The 20,303-nt window shown below is 42.7% G+C and overlaps 1 protein-coding gene across 5 annotated transcripts in view; it reads right to left on the reverse strand.

Annotated features, from left to right (window-relative positions):
• WLS (Wnt ligand secretion mediator) overlaps window positions 1–20,303 on the reverse strand; it is a 105,988-nt gene that overhangs the window by 48,363 nt on the left and 37,322 nt on the right. The gene's annotated exons all lie outside the window — the stretch shown is intronic.

Genomic DNA, 20,303 nt, shown 5'->3' on the forward strand with positions numbered 1-20,303 from the left:
TACTTCTCAAGGCTGTTGACAGGACCACTTGGCATACAGGTACTTAAAAATACTCACTCCCTTTCCATCCAGTCCTAGGATGGTTATGTTATATTATTGATCAATTAACTGGAAATAAAGGGGAAAAGGGGGAGGACAAGTTACATTAAGAGTTATTAAAGAATTATTTTATGGTTGTCAAAAGCTTTCCAGTTCCCTAAGAAACCTTGATTTCCCTGGGCCCTCGTTCTGGGAAAGAATTAAAGAGATTTCAAAATGCTCAGATGCATTCCACGTTACATAGGGGAGCTACCAGTCACCAGGTTTGTTTGGGTAACCTCAGAAGGAGGCTGTGCAGACCAGCCTCCTCCCAGCCTCCTGCAGACATATAATCTGGGGTTATTTATGCCAGCATTCCTACCCTGATCAAAAACTCCCTGACCTGGCTTGTATTTTCTTGACGTTTTCAATTAAGGAAATAAAAAAACCAACCCTGTCCAATATCCACCGTTAGGTCTGGCAAAAATGGACTCAGCTAATTATAAATTTGGTCTCCGCTGTTTTCTTAAGATGCCCTAGAGGCCTGCGTGTAAGCAGTTATAAAATGAATGAGTACAATTATTTCGCAAACCAGCCTAACAGTTTAGTTCACACCACCTCTCTCATTTTTCCCCCATCACGTCAAGCATTCGTGTTGTGGAGAAATATTTTCCACATGTAGGAAGACATTTTTCTAAGCATCATCAGAATGATCCCTTGCTATATTCTGAAGCAGTATCTCCTAATTGAAGTAAGCTGTCTACGAAACATGACTAGGGCATAGGGGAATGTTCCACACATCAGGCCCTTTGCATTTGCAGTTAGAAAACATCCACTCACGCATATTGCACCCTACTGGACTGCTTAAAGGCTATACATTTGGAAAAGTAGCTGGGGCATCAAATGTTTTGTAAACAAATGAATCTGCAGGACCACAGAATATAGAACAAATACATCCTGGTGTTCACTGGGTTGTAGAATAGCCCCTTCCCCTTCCAACTCAGCTCACTTGCCCTGAGGGGTCTCATCTGCTCTTGGGACACCAGCCACCTCTCAAGTTCAGATTCCTCTCCTAAGTTTCAATCTGCACGCTCACTACCCACTGGATGGCTTTATTTCTGTGGTTCAGAAAAGAAAGCCAAACCACCAGATCTGGTCAATTCTCTCAGCTCATCAAGTCTTGCAGATTTATCCCCGTCTCTCTCCTCACCACCGCTCCCCGTGTTCAAGGTCACCATCATTTCAGGTCTAGATGACACAAACACATGCCCCATGCCTGTGTTTCACACTGTAGCCAGATAGATGATTTCTGAGATACTTTCAATGTCTTTACATTACCCTCAGTCTAATGTTGAAACTCCTTAAATGGCATGAGAGACTAAGATCTGACTCTCGGTTAGCATCCCAGGGTCTCATCTCGCAAACTCTTCCCTATTCCTGCCTCCCCAGACTAGTCACCTTAGCCCGCCATCCTGCCTCCAGCCTGGAATCAGGCTCTGGAGAGAGGCAGCCTGGAATCATGGCCCACCTTGGCCACTTGGTGGCCAAGTAGGCAAGGTGTACAACAGTAGGCAAGCCACTGAACTTCTCTCTCTATAAAAGGGGGAGAACAGCATGCCCATCTCCTACGGTTGTGAGGATTAAATGTGCTAATCACTCAGCACAGCCCTGGCATACAGTAAGCACTCAGTAAATGCTGACTGCTTTTTTAAGTCTGCTACTCAAGGTTACCTACACTTACTGCACTTGGGGTCCCTGCTTGCATACCAGGTTTTTAATAGGTGTCCCCTTTAAGAGGATGAATTACAAAAGAGCTTCTTTGCCTCTGGGCTGCAGACAGTACTCTGCAGATAGTGCTTGGCATTCCCACTCATGCCAGAACAACTCCTGCTCATCCTCTAGAATTCCACAGATTCATTCCCGCCTTCCCTCGCCCACTAAAACGGATGAAGTGCCCCTCCTCTTGCTCGCACAGTACCCTGTGTGTCCAGCACTGTAACACGTATCCTACTGCAGTTCAGCTACCTATTTACCTGTATCTCTTTCCCTACCCACCTCCCACTTAGACTGAGAGGTTCATGAAAGCCAGGGACAACCTCAGTTTTGCTCACAGCTATATCACCCCATGTCTTTACAAAACAGATAGTCATTAAATATTTGCCAAATTAATGAATATCATTCTTCTTCCTCCAAATATTCCTACAATCCAAAATTCCCTCCGTCACTCCATCACCTCTATAACAAACGTGTGTAGTCTATAGTTTGCTGTGTTCTGGTGGCATTCACTTTCTTTTCCCCACTGCCTGCTTCCTTTCTCCCCCCACCCGCCCCCACCAACACACACACACACACACACACACACACACACACACACACACACACTCAGAAAAAAGGATGTTCCTCAAATTTGGCCAAGGGTCCCATCAAGGAGCAATATGCCTGTTCCCGGGACTGGGTGGAAGGGGAGTGAGCCTGAGGGAGGCACCGTCTCCTTCCTCCCTCTCCATCTGAATTATAATATGGGGTTGCAGTAGTGTTCCGCTTGAGAGGGCTAGTAGGGGTAAAGGAGGAGAAAGGATGTAGCCACAGGGACTAGAAACCAAATAGTCCTCTGACCTGTTCTAGAGTTTAAGGTTTAAGTAAAACAATAAAAAGATGGGTCTTTGAGGTGTGTATCATGCCTGCCCAAGTCTATAGGGATAAGAGAATAGGTGGAACTACTGGCAAGAGACTTCAGAGAAGAAAAACTGTACAGCACCCATTTGGGTATAACACGTCAGGTCTCTGGTAATCTACTCAAGCCTATTTTTCCAGGACAGAAAATAAGCCCATCAGGAACTCATAACAGGATGTCGTAACAGCTGGTGTGGCCACCAAGATGGAATAATGTACCTCTGAAACCTCTAATTCTAAATGGACCATCCAATCCAATTCATTTTTTTTTTCAATTCATTTTTTAATCCACCAAATATGTTTAAGCACCTACTAGTTTCTATGCACAATAGTGGAGATGAAAAAGACATACAAGGCAAAGTCATTGCCCTTGATTGTTCACAGTAAGGTGGGGAAGGCAGGCATATACATAAATAAGTATTATCTCATGTGGGTAGTACATCTAAAGTAGGTATATACAGTCAGTCCTCTATATACAGACGCAGAACCTGCAGATATACAAGGCTGACTGTACTGCACCATTTTATAGAAAGGACTTGGGCGTCCTTGAATTTTGATATTCAGGTGGATCCTGTAACCAATCCCCCAGGGATATTGAGGGATGACTGTAGTCAGCACAAAGATGTCAAGAGTGCTAGGTGGGGGACAAGAAATGCAGCATAGAATGCACGATCTTCTAGATTATCTCATCTAGAAGAGATGATGTTTAACTGTGAATCACAGGATGAGTAAGAGTTCACTAGGTAAGGAAGCAGGAGAAGAAATTATAGGCAGAGGGAGTCATGGAAGCAAAAAATAGGACAGTGTAGTCAGAGAAATCAACTAATTCAATACGGCAGGGAATGGGAAAAGGAGTGGAGAAAACAGACAAGGTTGAGAGGAGGAAGGATTTTCTGACAAAGAGAAGAAACGTGCTCTGAACACTGCATTTTATTTCTTTATTTATTTTAATATTTTACTTATTTATTTTTTTTGGCTGGGTTGAGTCTTCGTTGCTGCGCGCAGACTTTCTCTAGTTGTGGCAAGCGGGGGCTACTCTTCATTGCCGTGCATGGGCTTCTCATTGCGGTGGCTTCTCTAGTTGCAGAGCACGGGCTCTAGGCACGTGGGCTCAGTAGTTGTGGCTCGTGGGCTCTAGAGAGCAGGCTCAGTAGTTGTGGCGCACGGGATTAGTTGCTCTGTGGCATGTGGGATCCTCCCGGACCCGGGATCAAACCTGTGTCCCCTGCATTGGCAGGCGGATTCTTAACCACTGCGCCACCAGAGAAGTCCCAGCATTTTCTTTAGAAGGATGTTTAAGCAAAGAGATCTGGCAGCTGTGTGAAAGGCAGACTGGGATAAGGTGGGGGAAGGGGTAGAGAGATCTAGAAGAAACTGTGGCCCGCTGCATTTACACAGTTTTCAGCATGTTTAAGATTATTTCATCTCATAGTAAAGGTCACCAAAAGGACCTTCCCCATTTTCCAAGGAATTTGAACTCAACAATGAGCCAATCTTTTCCTAAAAAAGCTAGAGAAATCAGAACCATCCAAGCTGGCAAGTGTTAAAACACTGGAAAGCAAATGTGGCCACACTGCTCTTTCCTATTCGACCATAATCAACATAAATGTGGAGTGAAAACAAACTTGACAGCCAAGGGAGGGAAACACACAGTGGGTTTCTTTGCTTTCTCCCCAGGACACCATCAGCGCACAGAGCATCTAGAATAATAGCCAGTGTGATGGTTACGAAAATCTACCTGCCTCTCCCTCTCCCTCTCTCCCTCTCTCCCTCTCTCCCTCTCTCCCTCTCTCCCTCTCTCTCCCTCTCTCCCTCTCCCTCCCCCCCAATGCAATTAGAGAAGAGAGCTTCATTCACACTGAATCTAAAAATAGACGACAGCGGAGTTCACAGACTGACAGCTGCATTCTCATACAGTAACCAGGAGAGGAAAGGGATGGCTAATTTAACTTAACAACTCCCAAAACAAACAGTGCAGAAGAAGTCCAGGATAAAGAGAAAACACAAAGGTCACTTCTTCAAAGGGCTGGAAGAGGAATGGGGTCACTCTGTGGCAGTGTATTAGTCCTCCTCAAATCCTGATGAAACCAGAGAAGTAGTGTGCCCAGATCTGCCCAGAGTCCTTCAGACAGGAGCTCTGGCAGATGAAACGGCTGAAGAAATGCAATCAAGATCAGGCAGGAGGGCCAGGACTTGTCTTCTTAACTTTTTCCTACATCACCTGGATACCTTAAAAGCTAAGAAAGTCACTCCATTTTCTAGATAAATTAGCTCTTTCCCCCTGCCTCACCCTACCTTCAGGAAGTCTAAATCACACTCTGCCTAGCCTGACGCAGGAAAAAAAAAAAAAAAGTATCCAGTAAATTAACATGGATCATTAAGGGAAAGAAACCAGGTGTCTCAAAGGAATTCACCCTTTCTTTTTTCCTCTCCTTGGTCCCAAAACGTTTTGTTCCCCAGTCTGTCCTGCCCAGGGAGGGGATTATGGTTGGGCTTCAAAAGAAACAAGGGAATGCTTGTGGACAGGAAGCAGACTCTCTCTGCAGCTCTCCCACAGATCTGTGCTGGCTCTCAGGGCGGCTGCCAGCCAGCTAAATGTCAGATCGCTGCACCCCACATTCCCGAGCCACACCACCTCCATCGCCCCGGTGACTAAGCTGTTTCAACAGCTGTGTCACTGCTGGAGTCAGGCCAGTGTTCTTTGCACAGAGTATGTGCTCCGTGCAGCTTAGGTGGGGAATTATTGCACACGGGACTGGGGTGCTATTTGCAGAGCAGGTCCTCCCCTTGATCATCAGCAAGGGCATTCCCTGACCTCCGGGCAGCAACGAGACAATGTTGGGCTGCTGCTCAGGCTTCCGGGAGATGGTTGGACTCACAACACCACAAAGAGGGTGGAGAAGGCATGTGTGTCTGTGAGACAGAGAGAAGAAAACCAGGACCCTGGGTTGGGCCCCGAAGACCTCAACGGCCCCTCCCTCAATAAAAGCCACCAGTACTGAAAGGAGGTTCCTTCTTCTGCTCTTCCTCTCCAGCCGTCTCCCTCAGTCTCTCCTGGGAAAGCCTCTTTCCTATCATGTAATGTTGGCACCCCCTTCATCTCTGTCGGTCTGTCTGTGCACCTCTCCACAAACTTGCCTCTGAACAACACTAGGCCTGGGCAGTGTCCTCTTGCGTGCCTTGTGCTAGTGCCTCTTGTGTTCCCTCAGCCCCTGGCCTTCCCCTCTCCCACTGCACCGCCTACCGTCGTTTATGTTTATCTCACTCCTGACGCAAGCTGGGCCCGTGGACTCTCGTTCGTGCCCTCCCACCCCCTACAGTCGAGCCTCTTGCTCAGCAAGGCAGGCACAGCAGGCATCCCTTACTAACTGCTGAACATAGCAACCCAGCTCCCTTCCAGCGAGGGCTGATGGGACCCAGGCAAAGGCATTGCACTTGTGGCCTTTCTTATCTGTGGGCAGGACCAGTTTCCACTTGTAGGCAATTCTACGCTGCATCCAACCAGGAGCCCTATTAACCTGCTCTCCCTCCTAAGTTGTTCTCACAACAGCAATCGGGCTACGTTTTCTGACATTAAAGAGATCTCAGAAATGTGTTTTCTTAACCGTAATTCAAAAAGAGTCATGTACCACAATGTTCATTGCAGCACTATTTACAATAGCCAGGACATGGAAACAACCTAAGTGTCCATCAACAGATGAATGGATAAAGAAGATGTGGCACATATATACAATGGAATATTACTCAGCCATAAAAAGAAATGAAATTGAGTTATTTGTAGTGAGGTGGATGGCCCTAGAGTCTGTCATACAGAGTGAAGTAAGTCAGAAAGAGAAAAACAAATACCATATGTTAACACATATATGTGGAATCTAAAAAAAAAAAAAAAAAGGTTCTGAAGAACCTAGGGGCAAGACGGGAATAAAGACACAGATGTAGAGAACGGACTTGAGGACACAGGGAGGGGGAAGGTAAGCTGGGATGAAGTGAGAGAGTGCCATGGACATATATACACTATGAAACGTAAAATAGCTAGCTAGTGGGAAGCAGCCGCATAGCACAGGGAGATCAGCTCCGTGCTTTGTGACCACCTAGAGGAGTGGGATAGGGAGGGTGGGAGGGAGACGCAAGAGGTAGGAGATATGGGAACATATGTATATGTATAACTGATTCACTTTGTTATACAGCAGAAACTAACACACCATTGTAAAGCAATTATACTCCAATAAAGATGTTAAAAAAATAATAATAAAGGCTATTCTAAAGACATAAAAAATAAATAAAATAAAAATTTTAAAAAGAAATGTGTTTTCTTATAAAGGAAGTCTTGTATTTTAAAAAGAAATAAAACAATGATTCTCTAAAGCTCACATATTTTTTTTTTTGTGCGGTACACGGGCCTCTCACTGTTGTGGCCTCTCCCGATGCGGAGCACAGGCTCCGGACGCGCAGGCTCAGCGGCCATGGCTCACGGGCCCAGCCGCTCCGCGGCATGTGGGATCTTCCCGGACCGGGGCACGAACCCGTGTCCCCTGCATCGGCAGGCGGACTCTCAACCACTGCACCACCAGGGAAGCCCTAAAGCTCACATTTTTGAGTGCCTATTATGTGCAGACATTTTCAGCTGCACATAGATGCCAGCCAGATGTAAATGATCACCTGCATCTCAAAATGAGGAAACTGGGAAGGAGGCAAACTATGAACCAGGCTTGCCCACCTCCAGCACTCCAGGCCTTTCCTATCATGTCATGAGTTCGGGGACGAGGCCTGTTTCTTGCTCTAGAAAAGCCACTAATTAGCTGTACAATTGGAGTAAGTCACTGTACACATTGTATTCTTTCATTAAATACTGAAGTTGGACGTATGATGACTAAGGTCCTTCTAGTTCTAACATCTCATGAATGCAGAAAACTAAACCACTAGCTGCTTGACTGCCTTCTACCTTTGAGGCACTGCAGTAAAAACAAAGAACAGTAGAACAATTCCTGCCCTCAGGGCACTTATAATGGAGTTGGAGCAACCAGGGATAAAAACTTGATTTTGACTAACATGAGTTAAACAGAAACAAATACAAAAATACCAGAGTCCATGGCAGTCCTTGAGAAAAAACAAAGTCATAACTATAAAAGGACAAAAGTGCATTTCAACAATGGTTTCTCTCCCCCCCAAAAAATATCTTTGTGCTGCTGGCAGGAAAAGCCAGCTACCAGAAGGGATCCCGTCTATTTCACGGGAAAGCTTTGTTTCTGACAAGTTTCGTAAAGGAAAAAGTAGGCTAGAACAAGCTTTTTATTTCCAACCCACCTTTTCTTCGTTCCCATGAATGAGGAGGGGATAAGAATGACAGCAGGCAGCCAGGGAGAAAAATAATATGGCTGGTGGGTCCTGACCTCTTGGATTCCTGCCGACAGAGAAGCCCGAGAGGCAACATTTAATTGTGAAAAAACCAGCCTTGCTTGCCTCTTATCTTTCTCCTCTGTGACTTAAAACCCACAATTACTGGCAACCCCTAGATTCCGAGTCACTCAGCTGGTGGTGGCAGCAATGGCTGTGTCTGTAACTGAAAAGAAAAAGGGGAGTTCGATTTTACCTGCCTCGGAAGCCAGCCTTGTGCGAACACAGCCCTAACACAGCTTTACGACTTCTCCCATTAAAAAGTTCACAGATGCCCTCCCGTCGGGAAGACCACCATGCGAGAAGTCCAGATGGAAAAAAAAGAAATTCGATTTCCAGCTGCTGTATAATTCAAAGGACAAGCTATGAGTCTCAAATCCTGAATTCCACATTTCATTTCAGCCCTAAATATGTGATTTTCAATTCCTTTTCTCAAGGATCAAACTCCAAATTTCTTAGCCCGGTCATCAAGGCAACTCACCGACTGGCCCTCTATCTTTCAGGAGCTTATCTTTTCTCTCCAATCTAGAATTCTTCTAACAAGTAAATTTACTGTCCTTTGCATACAACACGTCATTTCACAGTATTTCACGGTGGAAAAATATGGGTCTTAGTTCTGCCTTTCTCAGCTGCAAACCAGATGACCTTGGAGAAGTCACATACCTTCTATAATCTCAGTTTGCAGACCTCTAAAAGCTTGTCACCCACATACCTCCGCTCCCATCTTGACTTATTACTCTATTCCCAAACATTTTAATTTACATATTCATATGTTTACAGTCAAATAAAATTAAATCATCCCTTGTGGACATATTCTCCTAAGGATGCTGAGAATTTCCCATAACTTCTATTTTACGGTGTTCTCCAATTGCTTAGGTGGTGATCAACATGAAATTTGGCACTCATGGGGTCTACCTATACCATGAAGTTGGAACTCTTACCTTGAGATTCATAAACATCTAAATTCCACAGACGACCTTCAGGTCTTCTGTTGAAGTATGAATACAAAATATTTGAATGGGGCTTATGCACATTTTTCTCCCAAGGTCAAGGTCCTTGATCCAAAGTTAAGAACCACTGTCCTGAAGTAATGAAAGGCCTAAGGCCATCATCCACCCAGGTCCTTGTTTTGCACATTTGACCCTGCTGCCTCTCTTTCTGGGCTACTATATTCTCTCCAGAACTCACGTTTCTTCTCTCTGCTCAAGTCCAAGAATAATAACTCACCTTTACTGAGCATTTACTCTGTACACTTACTATGTAGAGGCCTCACGTGTATTTTATTCTAGTTTCATCCTTAAAACAATCCTAATAAGGGTGGTACTACTCTTATATCTATTCTGTTGATTAAAGAAAATGAAGTATAAGGAAGTTCACAAACTTACCAAAAGTGTCATATAATTTATAAGTGATAGGTCGGGGATTTGGCCCCAAAACTCTGGCTTCCCAGAGCAAAATAAGGCTGCCCTTGGATCGTTTCTTTGCCATCAGATAGTAGACAGTCACAAATTCCAACATCTCCTTTAAGACTCCACCCTTCAATACTCAGTTAAAAAACTATCTTCGCAGTTAGTTCATCATTTCCCCTTCTGTATTCACAGAATATTCTGGGCACTTAGCACTGAACACATTAGTGTGATTTTTTTGTTTCTTTCTCTCTGAACTAGACAGTGAGCACCTAATTCTTTTGACTACATCTCAAGTATTTACTGTGCCAGGGGCTGTGCTAGGGACCCAAAGATGAACAAGATACAGTCCTTGCCCTCAAAATTCAGTCTTTCAGGATAGAGAGAAGTAAACAAAGAAGGGTCATGATGTTTTTTGAAACTGTATTATGAAAGATAAGGACTTATCTTTATACCTTAATTCCTGAGTAAAAAATGCCAGCACATAGTAGAAGCCCAATAAATAAGCAATAAATGAACGCAGGACATTGGGAGGGGGGCCTCAGAAACTGGACTGTTAAATTTAAAAGATCTACCATCCCTTTATGAAAACTCTTTGAGGTTATTTGTATACTGACTCACCTAAAAAACTGTTTCCTGTGTTGGTGTCTATGATACATTTTTTAATGTCAGACTAAAAATACACTTCCAGTACACCAACCCTGTCTGCCTACCCAAGGACTAGAAATGAACACAAGGTAACACGTAACAAAATAAAAGACAAGAAAACTCACTCATTTCAACACTAAGTTCACCCACGAACAAAGAGGCATCCATCCCCACTGAGCAGCATCTTCTAAAATGGTTACACTTAAGGGTCTTTGAAGTAACTGATTCACAAAGCTGAAGGGATACTCATGAGATTTTTATAGAGCCAAAAAATCTTAAGTGAGTCATGGACTCTTCCGCAAAAGAGATGTAGAGTGGATGGAACCTTAGGAGTCATCTCGTATGATTTCCCACTCAGATCAGGAAGGCTCTCCAGGGCACTATGGATGGACTCATGCCATAGACTCAGTGGGATGAAGGCACTAGAGTTCCAAGATTGCTTTCACTTATAACCCCTCTATTTCTCAGCTGGGGGACTTTGGACAAATCATTTAGCTTCTCTCATCCTCAGTTTCCTCTGATTTTAGAAGGGAGAAGAACTATTAAGATGATCAGGTGAAATAAAATAAAGTTGTCTTAATCAGAGATGATTTGCTTGCAAGTAACAGGATTTTAGGCACGCTAGCTTAAGCAGAAATTAGCTGGTACAAAGGTATCTCAAGAAACTCAGGACACAAAGTGCTGACAAGCTTGAGGAACCAGAACCAGGAAGAGAAAACTGTCAGAGAGAGATTCATCATTTGCAGTTGATCATAATTATACCCCATAATTATGGTCCTTTGTCTCCATTTTTCTCTTTGCATCTGATTTTCCCAATCTGCCAAACAACTTTTCTCTCCAACATCTCCAACACCTCCTGCCCAGGTAGCCCCCAGGACTTTTCAGTTTAAATGCCAATGAAGGTGGGCCTAGAAATAGTGAATCCCGATTTGTTATAAGAGAGAATCTGATTGTTCCCCCTTGGGGCAAGGGCCCATCCTAATCCAATCAGTTGTGGCTGGGGGACTGATCATGTGGCCAGGTGCCCACTCAGCAGGCACGGTGGAAGCCCACACTCAGAGAGGAGAGATAGACAAGTTCTGCAGGAAAATGACATGAGGCCAAAGCAAATGGCTGGCAACACAGACAACCACCAGCACCCCTAGTACAAAAGTACTTTGTAAAGAAATCACCACCAAATGCAAGTTATCACTTGGGGTCATCATTATGATTCCCCCCTCAACCAGCTTCTGGTTGATTACTACCAATGACAGGCTGCTCACTACTTGAAGAGACAGCCTTTTCATTGCTGAACAACTTCAACTATTAAAACTCTTTTCTACATTGACAGTAACTTTTTAGAAGATACTAAATTTAAATGTTTACAATCTTCCCCCAACCCTTACCTTTAAAGAACACATAATCTTGCTTGTTAGGTCAGGTCTGGGCTTTCCTTTGTGGTCATAATATGAATAACCAGTGGGGCAGGACAGATAGATTCATTGGACAATTACTTTAGGAAACGACCTAAACCAGAACAATGAAAAAACCAGAACCTCTTCTTCCTTTAAAGAATTACTACTACCTCTCCTACTAATACCATTAGCACTAACTTACTAAAGCAAAAGAGGAACTGGAACCATTTCTAGCATCAGCGTGTAGACAGTAGGTAGATGTTGAAGAAAGTGGTTTTTTCCATTGTAGAATCCCTGGCACCTTTGCAAGTAGAATTCTGCTTTGCTTAACAAAGGATTTTCTTTCCCCATCTAACTTTCTTTTGCTTTGAAAAGCATCATTCAGAAAATAATTTTACTTCATATTTTCTTAGGTTACCCAAAATAAAGGTACGATTCCCCATAAAATAACCTCATATTAGCTATGTGGTGATTGGCTGGCATTTAAATATTAACAAAAATACCCCAAATTAGAAGAGGAGGTAACAGCACAAAGACACCTTCTATATAGTGGAGCGCCAACAAGGAATCTGCTGCCGCTGGTGGCTCTGCTGCTCCCATTTTTCATTGATGTCACCAGGCTTTTATTTTAGTAACCAGGATATACTTGTTATAGATGCAAAGAGAATCTCCTCATTTATATTCTAAACTCAGAGCAGGAAATGAGACACATGGGTGATCTGCAGCTGTGGCACTATAAACAGGACCAGCCTACCTCCTAGTCTAGATTCTAGACTGCACTACATTTCCTGAACTTGGGAGATAAAAAAAAAAAAAAAACAGAGAGATACACCATTTTAGAAAGACCAGCACAACTTCTGTCCAAGAATCTTAGAGGCCGCTGTTTGGCAGAAGGCTCACTGCCCTGTATACGGTAGCTACTTGTTGCTAGGTACCATCCACCTGCCTACATGGCTGATATACACCAGGAGATCTTGCTCTGTCTCCAGCCAGCTGTGCTACAGTGGGCAAGTATTGTAAGGTTTCCTCATCTAGTAAACTAAACGACTAGTTCTTTAACATTTTGGGGCCAAACACCCATTTGAAAACCTGACAAAAGCCACAAACCCTTTTACTCCCAAAATGCACATAAGTAAATATGACTAAAATTTCACACAGTATCAGGGGCTCATGTGGCCCTTGAACCCTACCCATAGACTCCTGGTTGAAGATAATTAGACCAGCAGCACTCTAACCTATCTTCCAGTGCTCAGAGTCTGCAATCACACAGTTGATGTTTAGTAACAATTACTGCAAATTATTCAACATCATAGAGGAGTGTTTTGCTAAGACTAAAGACCAATCCAAAACGATCTAGCTTCCAATGTTAAATTGACTGGTAAATCAATGAATGACTGGAAGGAAGTGGGAGGGACTGGATAAGCAAACTATAAACATTAATAAAACATCTTGGGAAGGTTTTGAGAGGCCAACTCTGTTTCTCAACTGGATTTTTTCATTTGGAAATATATAACACGAAACCATTGAGCCAGATATAGAGATCCAGACAGCTTTATAGTGATGCTGTCCAAGTCACGTGCTTACACCCATCACACCCAAATCAAACAAAGCCAAAGGTTCCCACGCTCCTGCCAATATAAACACGTTCACAATGGTTAATTCCAAAGCTGTGCCTGATGATTCCCACAAAGGGAAAGATAATCTATCAATGAGAGTAAACTAACATGATGTCCTTAATAGTCACTATCCTGGGTTAATCAACAAAATATGGTCTTCTCCCATGATTTCAGTTTTCTTCTGTTTCAAGTCAGTAGGTAAGACTGAGTCATGCTTGTAAGTTCTAGGTTCTAGCCTTTGTTTGAAGGGGAAACACAACTCCATAAGAAAAAGGACTGGCCGTGTAAGTCCATCTCAAATAGTGACAACCTCTTAACCTTTACCCACCACCTCAAACCCCACTCCATTTAAGTCTGCCACATCTTTCCGGTGTGTTTTGAGCTTTTTCAGCTTATCTTTTTTTAAGGGGGAGGGGAGAGAGGAGAGGAAAAATTTGAAGTTTCTATTTCTGCTCACATTGACTCTGGGGCAGGTAAAGAAATTTAAAAGGTAACTTAAAAAATCTTGGTGTCACCAGCCTGTAATAAAAACTGTCCAATCAGAAACGTTTCTTATAGAGACTGTGACATGGTCATGAATCAAAGAAGGTCTCTATTAGGGGAGGTGGGGGAATGGGAGTGGGAGGGTAGAATTAGATTTCTTCTCAGTGACTTGCTTCGGTATAGTTTGTTAAAGAGGATTATCTGATGAAACATGGAATTCCAGTTATGTGAATACCATATTACCAATGGTCTGTTCCATCACAGTAGCTGTAGTTTTATGGTGTACAGAATCCTCTGCCCCATTAAGCTCTCTTTGTGGACTCTTCCCAAGAGGCATCTCAAAATATAATAGAATTAAGAAGCATGACTCTTGCTGATGGTCAACAATAAGATCACAATAGGATTCCGTCTTTCTTCCTTCTATAAATTCGCCCCTAATCATTTTAGATAACATAACAGTTTATTTTTTACAGTCAGCAGATTGTTGCTTTATTCTAACTGTCTTCATGTGGTGTCTGACTAACATTCTATAATCGATACACAAATGGAAGCACACAATCATTTCATAAAAAGTTAGGCAATTTCCTCCCAGGACACTCAGCCATCTAACTTGAAAAATGACTGGGTAATAATATCATTCTACTTTTTTTTTTTATTAGAAATGTTGTACAGAAATGTTTTCAGTTGAGAAAAGAAAAATCACTTGTTATAGAAATAATTCCATCGTTACATGTAGTCATTTGCAAGAATGAAACAAGCAAATAAGACAATATTTAATTATAGCGTACAGCACGGGGTTCAAAGCAAAACATAATGACTTCATTACCTAAGAACAGAATAAACGCTCTGGCTTTCCCCATCCCACACCATTTATCAGTATTTCTTCAGCCTAAGGGATTTTTAGACCCCTGAAATCCTAGATTTACTACTCAAGACAGATCAATCCACCTTGAGGCTTTCTGCCAAAGAATTTCAGTGCTTCTATTTCAACAGTAGATTTGAAAGCTGGGTAGAGACATGTCAAAAAAACCCTCCTTCTTTGATCTCTCCACCCAAGTTCCTCAAAAGAAGCCCCATGTAGAGTCTGAGGTTATGCTAAGTATGTGACTTGCAGTTGTAATCAGTAGAGCGACATTCCATTACAAGTGGGTACCATTTTAGCCAACTCAAACCTGTATTTCACAAATACATACATAAATTAAGTGACTGATAAAACACTTAAAAAAAAATGACATACACCCACTCTAGAGGATATTTTCAAATAACAGAATTTGCTGTTACAGAACAATCTAAGCCCATCACATAAATAAGCATTCATTTTTCTCAATGCTCAACCATCTAGACACCAGATGTTTAGGTTGACATTTTTTTGACACTTTTTAGTCCACTCACACTCCCTCCATTTTCTAACTCTCCAGAGCAAAACCTGAAGTTCTCTGTCTCTTTCAGCTCTATAGAAGCACCACGTTTGTGCCCTGACAAGCACGCTAATTCCATGCCTCTGAAATGTTTAGGTAAAAGTCAGCAGTGGCCCAAACATAGATCTCAACAGAAAGGTCTGCTCAGAATTTGTACAGTCATCCCTCGTTATCCATTGTTTCCAGGACCACCCTCCACCCCCAACCCTCAGCAAATACCAAAACCTACGGATGCTCAAGTCACCTATACAAAGTACCATAGTACAATAGGCCCTCAGTATCCAAGGATGAGATATGGAGGGCCACCTGTAATTGGCATTTACTGAAAGGTCCACTTTCTAAGCATCTAGAACTAGATTCTATTCAACTGGCTTTCCCTTCCCAGATCCTGCAGATTATAGTTTTAAAATTATCACCGTTTACAAGTTGAACTGGCTACTACTTTTCATACTTATTACTGAATGACAACTGTAGGTTTTTTAAATGTTTATGTTTTAACAATGAGAGTAGGGATTCTGTTTAAAATTGCTTTTTCAAGTATGGATTACTTTTATTGAATAATAAGCATGGAATATCGTATTTCTCAATGATCAAATAAAATATACACATTCTCTAAACACTTTTATTACTATACATTACCCTATAATATCATCATTTCCCTCCGAAAAACATCAGTCTGATGAAATCTTGAAGTTGATGAAACAATGACCAGTTTTTAAAGTGAATGTCAATGCTTATTCAGTTTCTGATGGATTGTCAAGATTTCAAATCCTAGCCAAAACCTGTATCATCTTAACTTGAAAGTTTAAAAGGAATAAACAGGGCTTCCCTGGTGGTGCAGTGGTTAAGAATCCGCCTGCCAGTGCAGGGGACACGGGTTCAAGCCCTGGTCCGGGAAGATCCCACATGTCGTGGAGCAACAAAGCCCATGCAGCACAACTACTGAGCCTGCGCTCTAGAGCCCGAGAGCCACCACTACTGAGCCCACGCGCCACAACTACTGAGCCCGATGCCTAGAGCTGGTGCTCTACAACAAGAGAAGCCACTGCAATGAGAAGCCCGCACACCGCAACGAAGAGTAGCCCCTGTTTGCCGCAACTAGAGAAAGCCCGCGCGAAGCAACGAAGACCCAACTCACCCAAAAATAAATAAATAAATAATTTTAAAAATAGATAAATAAATTTGAAAATAAAATGAATAAAATTTAGCACCAAATGACTGTCCTTTAAAATATACACTCCTTAGATTATTTTATCTGCTCAAAGACCCTTCAAAGATACATGAAAACTCTGAATACATATATATATATATACACATATACATATAATCCTAACTTTAATTTCATAGTCCAAATGTGAAATCTCTTACTACTTGAAATCTGAAACTTATTTCACAGACTGTCTAGGAAAGTTTAAAGAAAAAGCAGGATTGGCCTGACTTTTCCTTCCATTTGAGGTAATATTGCTAGAGCTGAATCTCTGATAAACAGAAAGCCATCCACATATAATAGGATCTTGTTCACCACACTTATCTTTTTTCTTCTGCCCCATCTCTTGCTGTCAGAAAGGCATCCAAACAATGATAAAATATAAGAAGTGAACCGGCAGCTGTACATACTCTTTAATATAAGGATCAGGGTAAAACCCAGACCTACCACGTCTTATAAATGAGAAGCCCGCACACCACAACGAAGAGTAGCCCCCGCTTGGAAGATAATTTTTTAGTGTGCCCCTATTAAGTGCAGACCCTCACGTTATAAGAAATTAAAGTATGTTTCTAAGATAAAGAATCTTTAGTCCACTCTTTTTCTAGATGAAGATAAAATATATTTTGGAACCTGAAGATGTACTTGGGAAAAAAAACTATAAGATGCATTCACATATAATTTACATATAGCAATGTTTTAGTTAAAGCCTTACCAGCATAGGCTTTTTTTTTTTTTTTTTTTTGTGGTACGTGGGCCTCTCACTGTTGTGGCCTCTCCCGTTGTGGAGCACAGGCTCCGGACGCACAGGCTCAGCGGCCATGGCTCACAGGCCCAGCCGCTCCGCGGCATGCGGGATCTTCCCGGATCGGGGCATGAACCCGTGTCCCCTGCATCGGCAGGCGGACTCTCAACCACTGCGCCACCAGGGAAGCCCCAACATAGGCATTTTTGATGTTTAGAATTAATATTTGATGGGAAACAATTCATCTGTGAAGTTATTAAGATATGTGATAGGTTCTGACCACCAGTAAGGATGGGGTGTGAAATTTCCCACACATCCAACAATTCTGATGCCAGCAGGGTGTCCTACAATTCAACTCAATTCTGACACTATCTACCCAGAGATATCATCAGATCCCACAGGTTAAGGGCTCAGTCGCACAAAACTGCCCCTCTCTTCAGACACTAATCACAAGCCCAGGTTGTTACCTGCGCTTCTGACCGACTGGCTACAGATTGGAGGATCCCATGATCCCCTCCTTAGACTTCAGACGCCAGCTGCCAAGTCCAGGTTGTTACCTGTACTTCTAACCTAGTAGCTACGAACTAGAGGTTCCCACAACCCCCTTCTCAGGTTTGATTAATTTGCTAGAGCTGCTCACAGAACTCAGAAACCCATTTATTCATTAGATTATAGGTTTATTACAAAAGATATTAAAGTAGATACAAATCAACGTCCAAATACATAGGGCAAGATCCCTAACAAAGGAGCTTCTGTCCTCATGGAGTTTGGGGTCCAGTATGGTGCCACGTGGAAGCATTCTGATTCCCCAACCTGGAAGCTCTCCTTCTGGGTTTTTATGGAGGCTTCATCATATAGGCTTGATTGATCAACTCATTGGTCCTCAATGATGTCCATTTCCCGATATTCATGCCCTATGTAATCTCCCTCAAGTGTGGGCTGGACTCACTCATTCACTTCTAACCAATAGAATACAGTAGAAGAGATGAGATGTCACTTCTAAGACTGAGTGGCTTCTGTCTTAGGCACCTGCGTTTTCTCTCTCTCTCTCTCTCTCTCTGCCTCTCTCTCATCACTAGCCCTTATTGGGGGGTGGGGGGGACCTACTGTAAGACAGCCCCATGGCAAGGCCTATGTGGTGATGGAACAAGGCCTACCAACGACCACATGAGTGACCACATGAAGCAGATCTCCCCCAGTCGAGCCTTCAAGCCTTCTCATGAGACTGCAGACCAGAACAACAGCTTGACTGCAACCTCAGAAGAGAAGCTCAGCCAGAGACTCCCAAGTTAAGCTGTACCCAGATCCCTGACCCAGAGAAAGAGGGGTATACTACATGCTTATTGATGTATGCTGCTAAATTTCAGGATAATTTGTTATACCCAGCACTAATACAGTCACTACGGAGCAATTATTTAATTTCTATTACAGAGAAAATCATTTCCTTTATACTTGGAGCTAGGAGTCTGTCTGGGAACATTATTCTTGAAATACACAACAGGCAACCAGATAACAGAGAACTCTGTCCTGGACCTTCACACCAAAACATAAATAAGCCAGTTAACCTACCGATGTCAGCCTACCATGGCTCCTCCAACTGTTGTAATTCTCCTTTTCTTGAATACATTCTTAGAATTAGGAATATGAAAACCCAAACCTCAAGATATATACACTAGCTTTAGTCTCAGTTTTTAACCTCATAGCAGTTTCCTGCCCGAATCTCACACATTATATGGCATATTCCTCTCGTTATAGCACTTATCTTTCCTTATGGTATGTTTAAGTATCTTTCTCCTAACCACTTCTTCCCTAGTGCTTTGTTCAATCTTGCATCTTCAGTACCCACTGCTTAACACATGGTTGAGACTTAATAAAGCTTGAATGAACAAATATGTTATGCAAGCAATGAATGAGTAAGCAAGTCAATAGGCAAGAGAATAGGGATGTGGGAAGTACCACTTGAATGCTGTTATGAAGGTCCAGATGTGCCCATCAGCCATTACTTCTACCTAAAGTGCTCTTCCACTTGCACCCACCCTCACCCCAACTCTGTCAGGGTTTTCACTATTTAACACTCACCTCAAAGATATGTCTGCTCACCTCTACACACACACACACACACACACACACACACACACACACACACACACACCGTGTGTGTATGCGCACCAAGGCAGCCTTCCCTTTCTCTGCTCTGAAGCCTTTTCTTTATGCTCCCACAGCTCCTGGGTATACCTTGGTCACAGCACCTAGCACACTATACTGTAATGACTTGTTATTTGCCTGTCATTTCCACTTAACTATAAGCCCCTTGAAGGACAGTGTCTTCACATGTAACCACATGTCCAGCCATCAATTTGGTATGTGGCCGTAGTGGGTACTCAAAAACAGTTTGAAATAATGGGTAAGAGACTGAAGGAATTAGGGGTAGGGTGGAAACTCTACATTCTGAAAAATTATCTTAGCATAATCTGTTCCAGATAAAATGTCAACCAGGCACATATACTGCTCCAACTCCTAAACAGAGTAAAATCAATGTGATTGTGTATCAAGATAATTGTTGATACAGGAAAATTAGAATTGAAAAAGTGCTTTAATCCATGGACAGGCCCTAGGCAGAGCTGTCTTCAACACACCTTTTTCTCTTTCACTCTCACCCCTGATCCTGCTTCAGTAAAAAATGTTCTCTTCCTTCTCAATTTCAGATTCCCTGTACTGTCCTCAGATGCCACAAGTGGATCTTCCTCTCCAAAATCACCCAATAGTCTCCTCACAAAATGTTTATATGCCTCATGCCCTCAGAGTCTTGAATCACAACTGAGTAAGCTAGAAAAATAACCCGGTTTGTGGGAAAATGGGTGCTTGTGGGTTGGTGTTCCCATTTTGACAGGTATATTTTTCTAAGGCAATGGCTTCACTCAAAGCCCAGCCAGAAAAGACATTTGCAAAGATGCAACCTTTCAGAAACCCTCAAATCACTCCACTAGGATGAGTCCCCTCTCGGCACTAGAGGGGTTATGAAACTTGGTTAGGGCAGGGCTCTGGCCACCTGACTTTGAATTCCAGTTCTTCCATTCTCTAGCCTTCTGACTTTGGGCAGTCTCACCGATGCCTGAGTTTTCTATGTGTAAAATGAAATAAGACCTACCTCTAGGAATTAAATGGGTTAATTCAGGTAGAGTACTCAGAAAAGTGTCTAGTAAGTAGAAAGCAGTCGATAATTGTCACTAGTAATACTCTTATTTTACTGTTATTATAACTGGCTCTGAAAAGCCTGAAGAGAGAAATTCTCCAGGATAGGAGA

The sequence above is a fragment of the Pseudorca crassidens genome, chromosome 2, assembly GCF_039906515.1.
Source record: "Pseudorca crassidens isolate mPseCra1 chromosome 2, mPseCra1.hap1, whole genome shotgun sequence".
Taxonomy (NCBI): Eukaryota; Metazoa; Chordata; class Mammalia; order Artiodactyla; family Delphinidae; genus Pseudorca; species Pseudorca crassidens.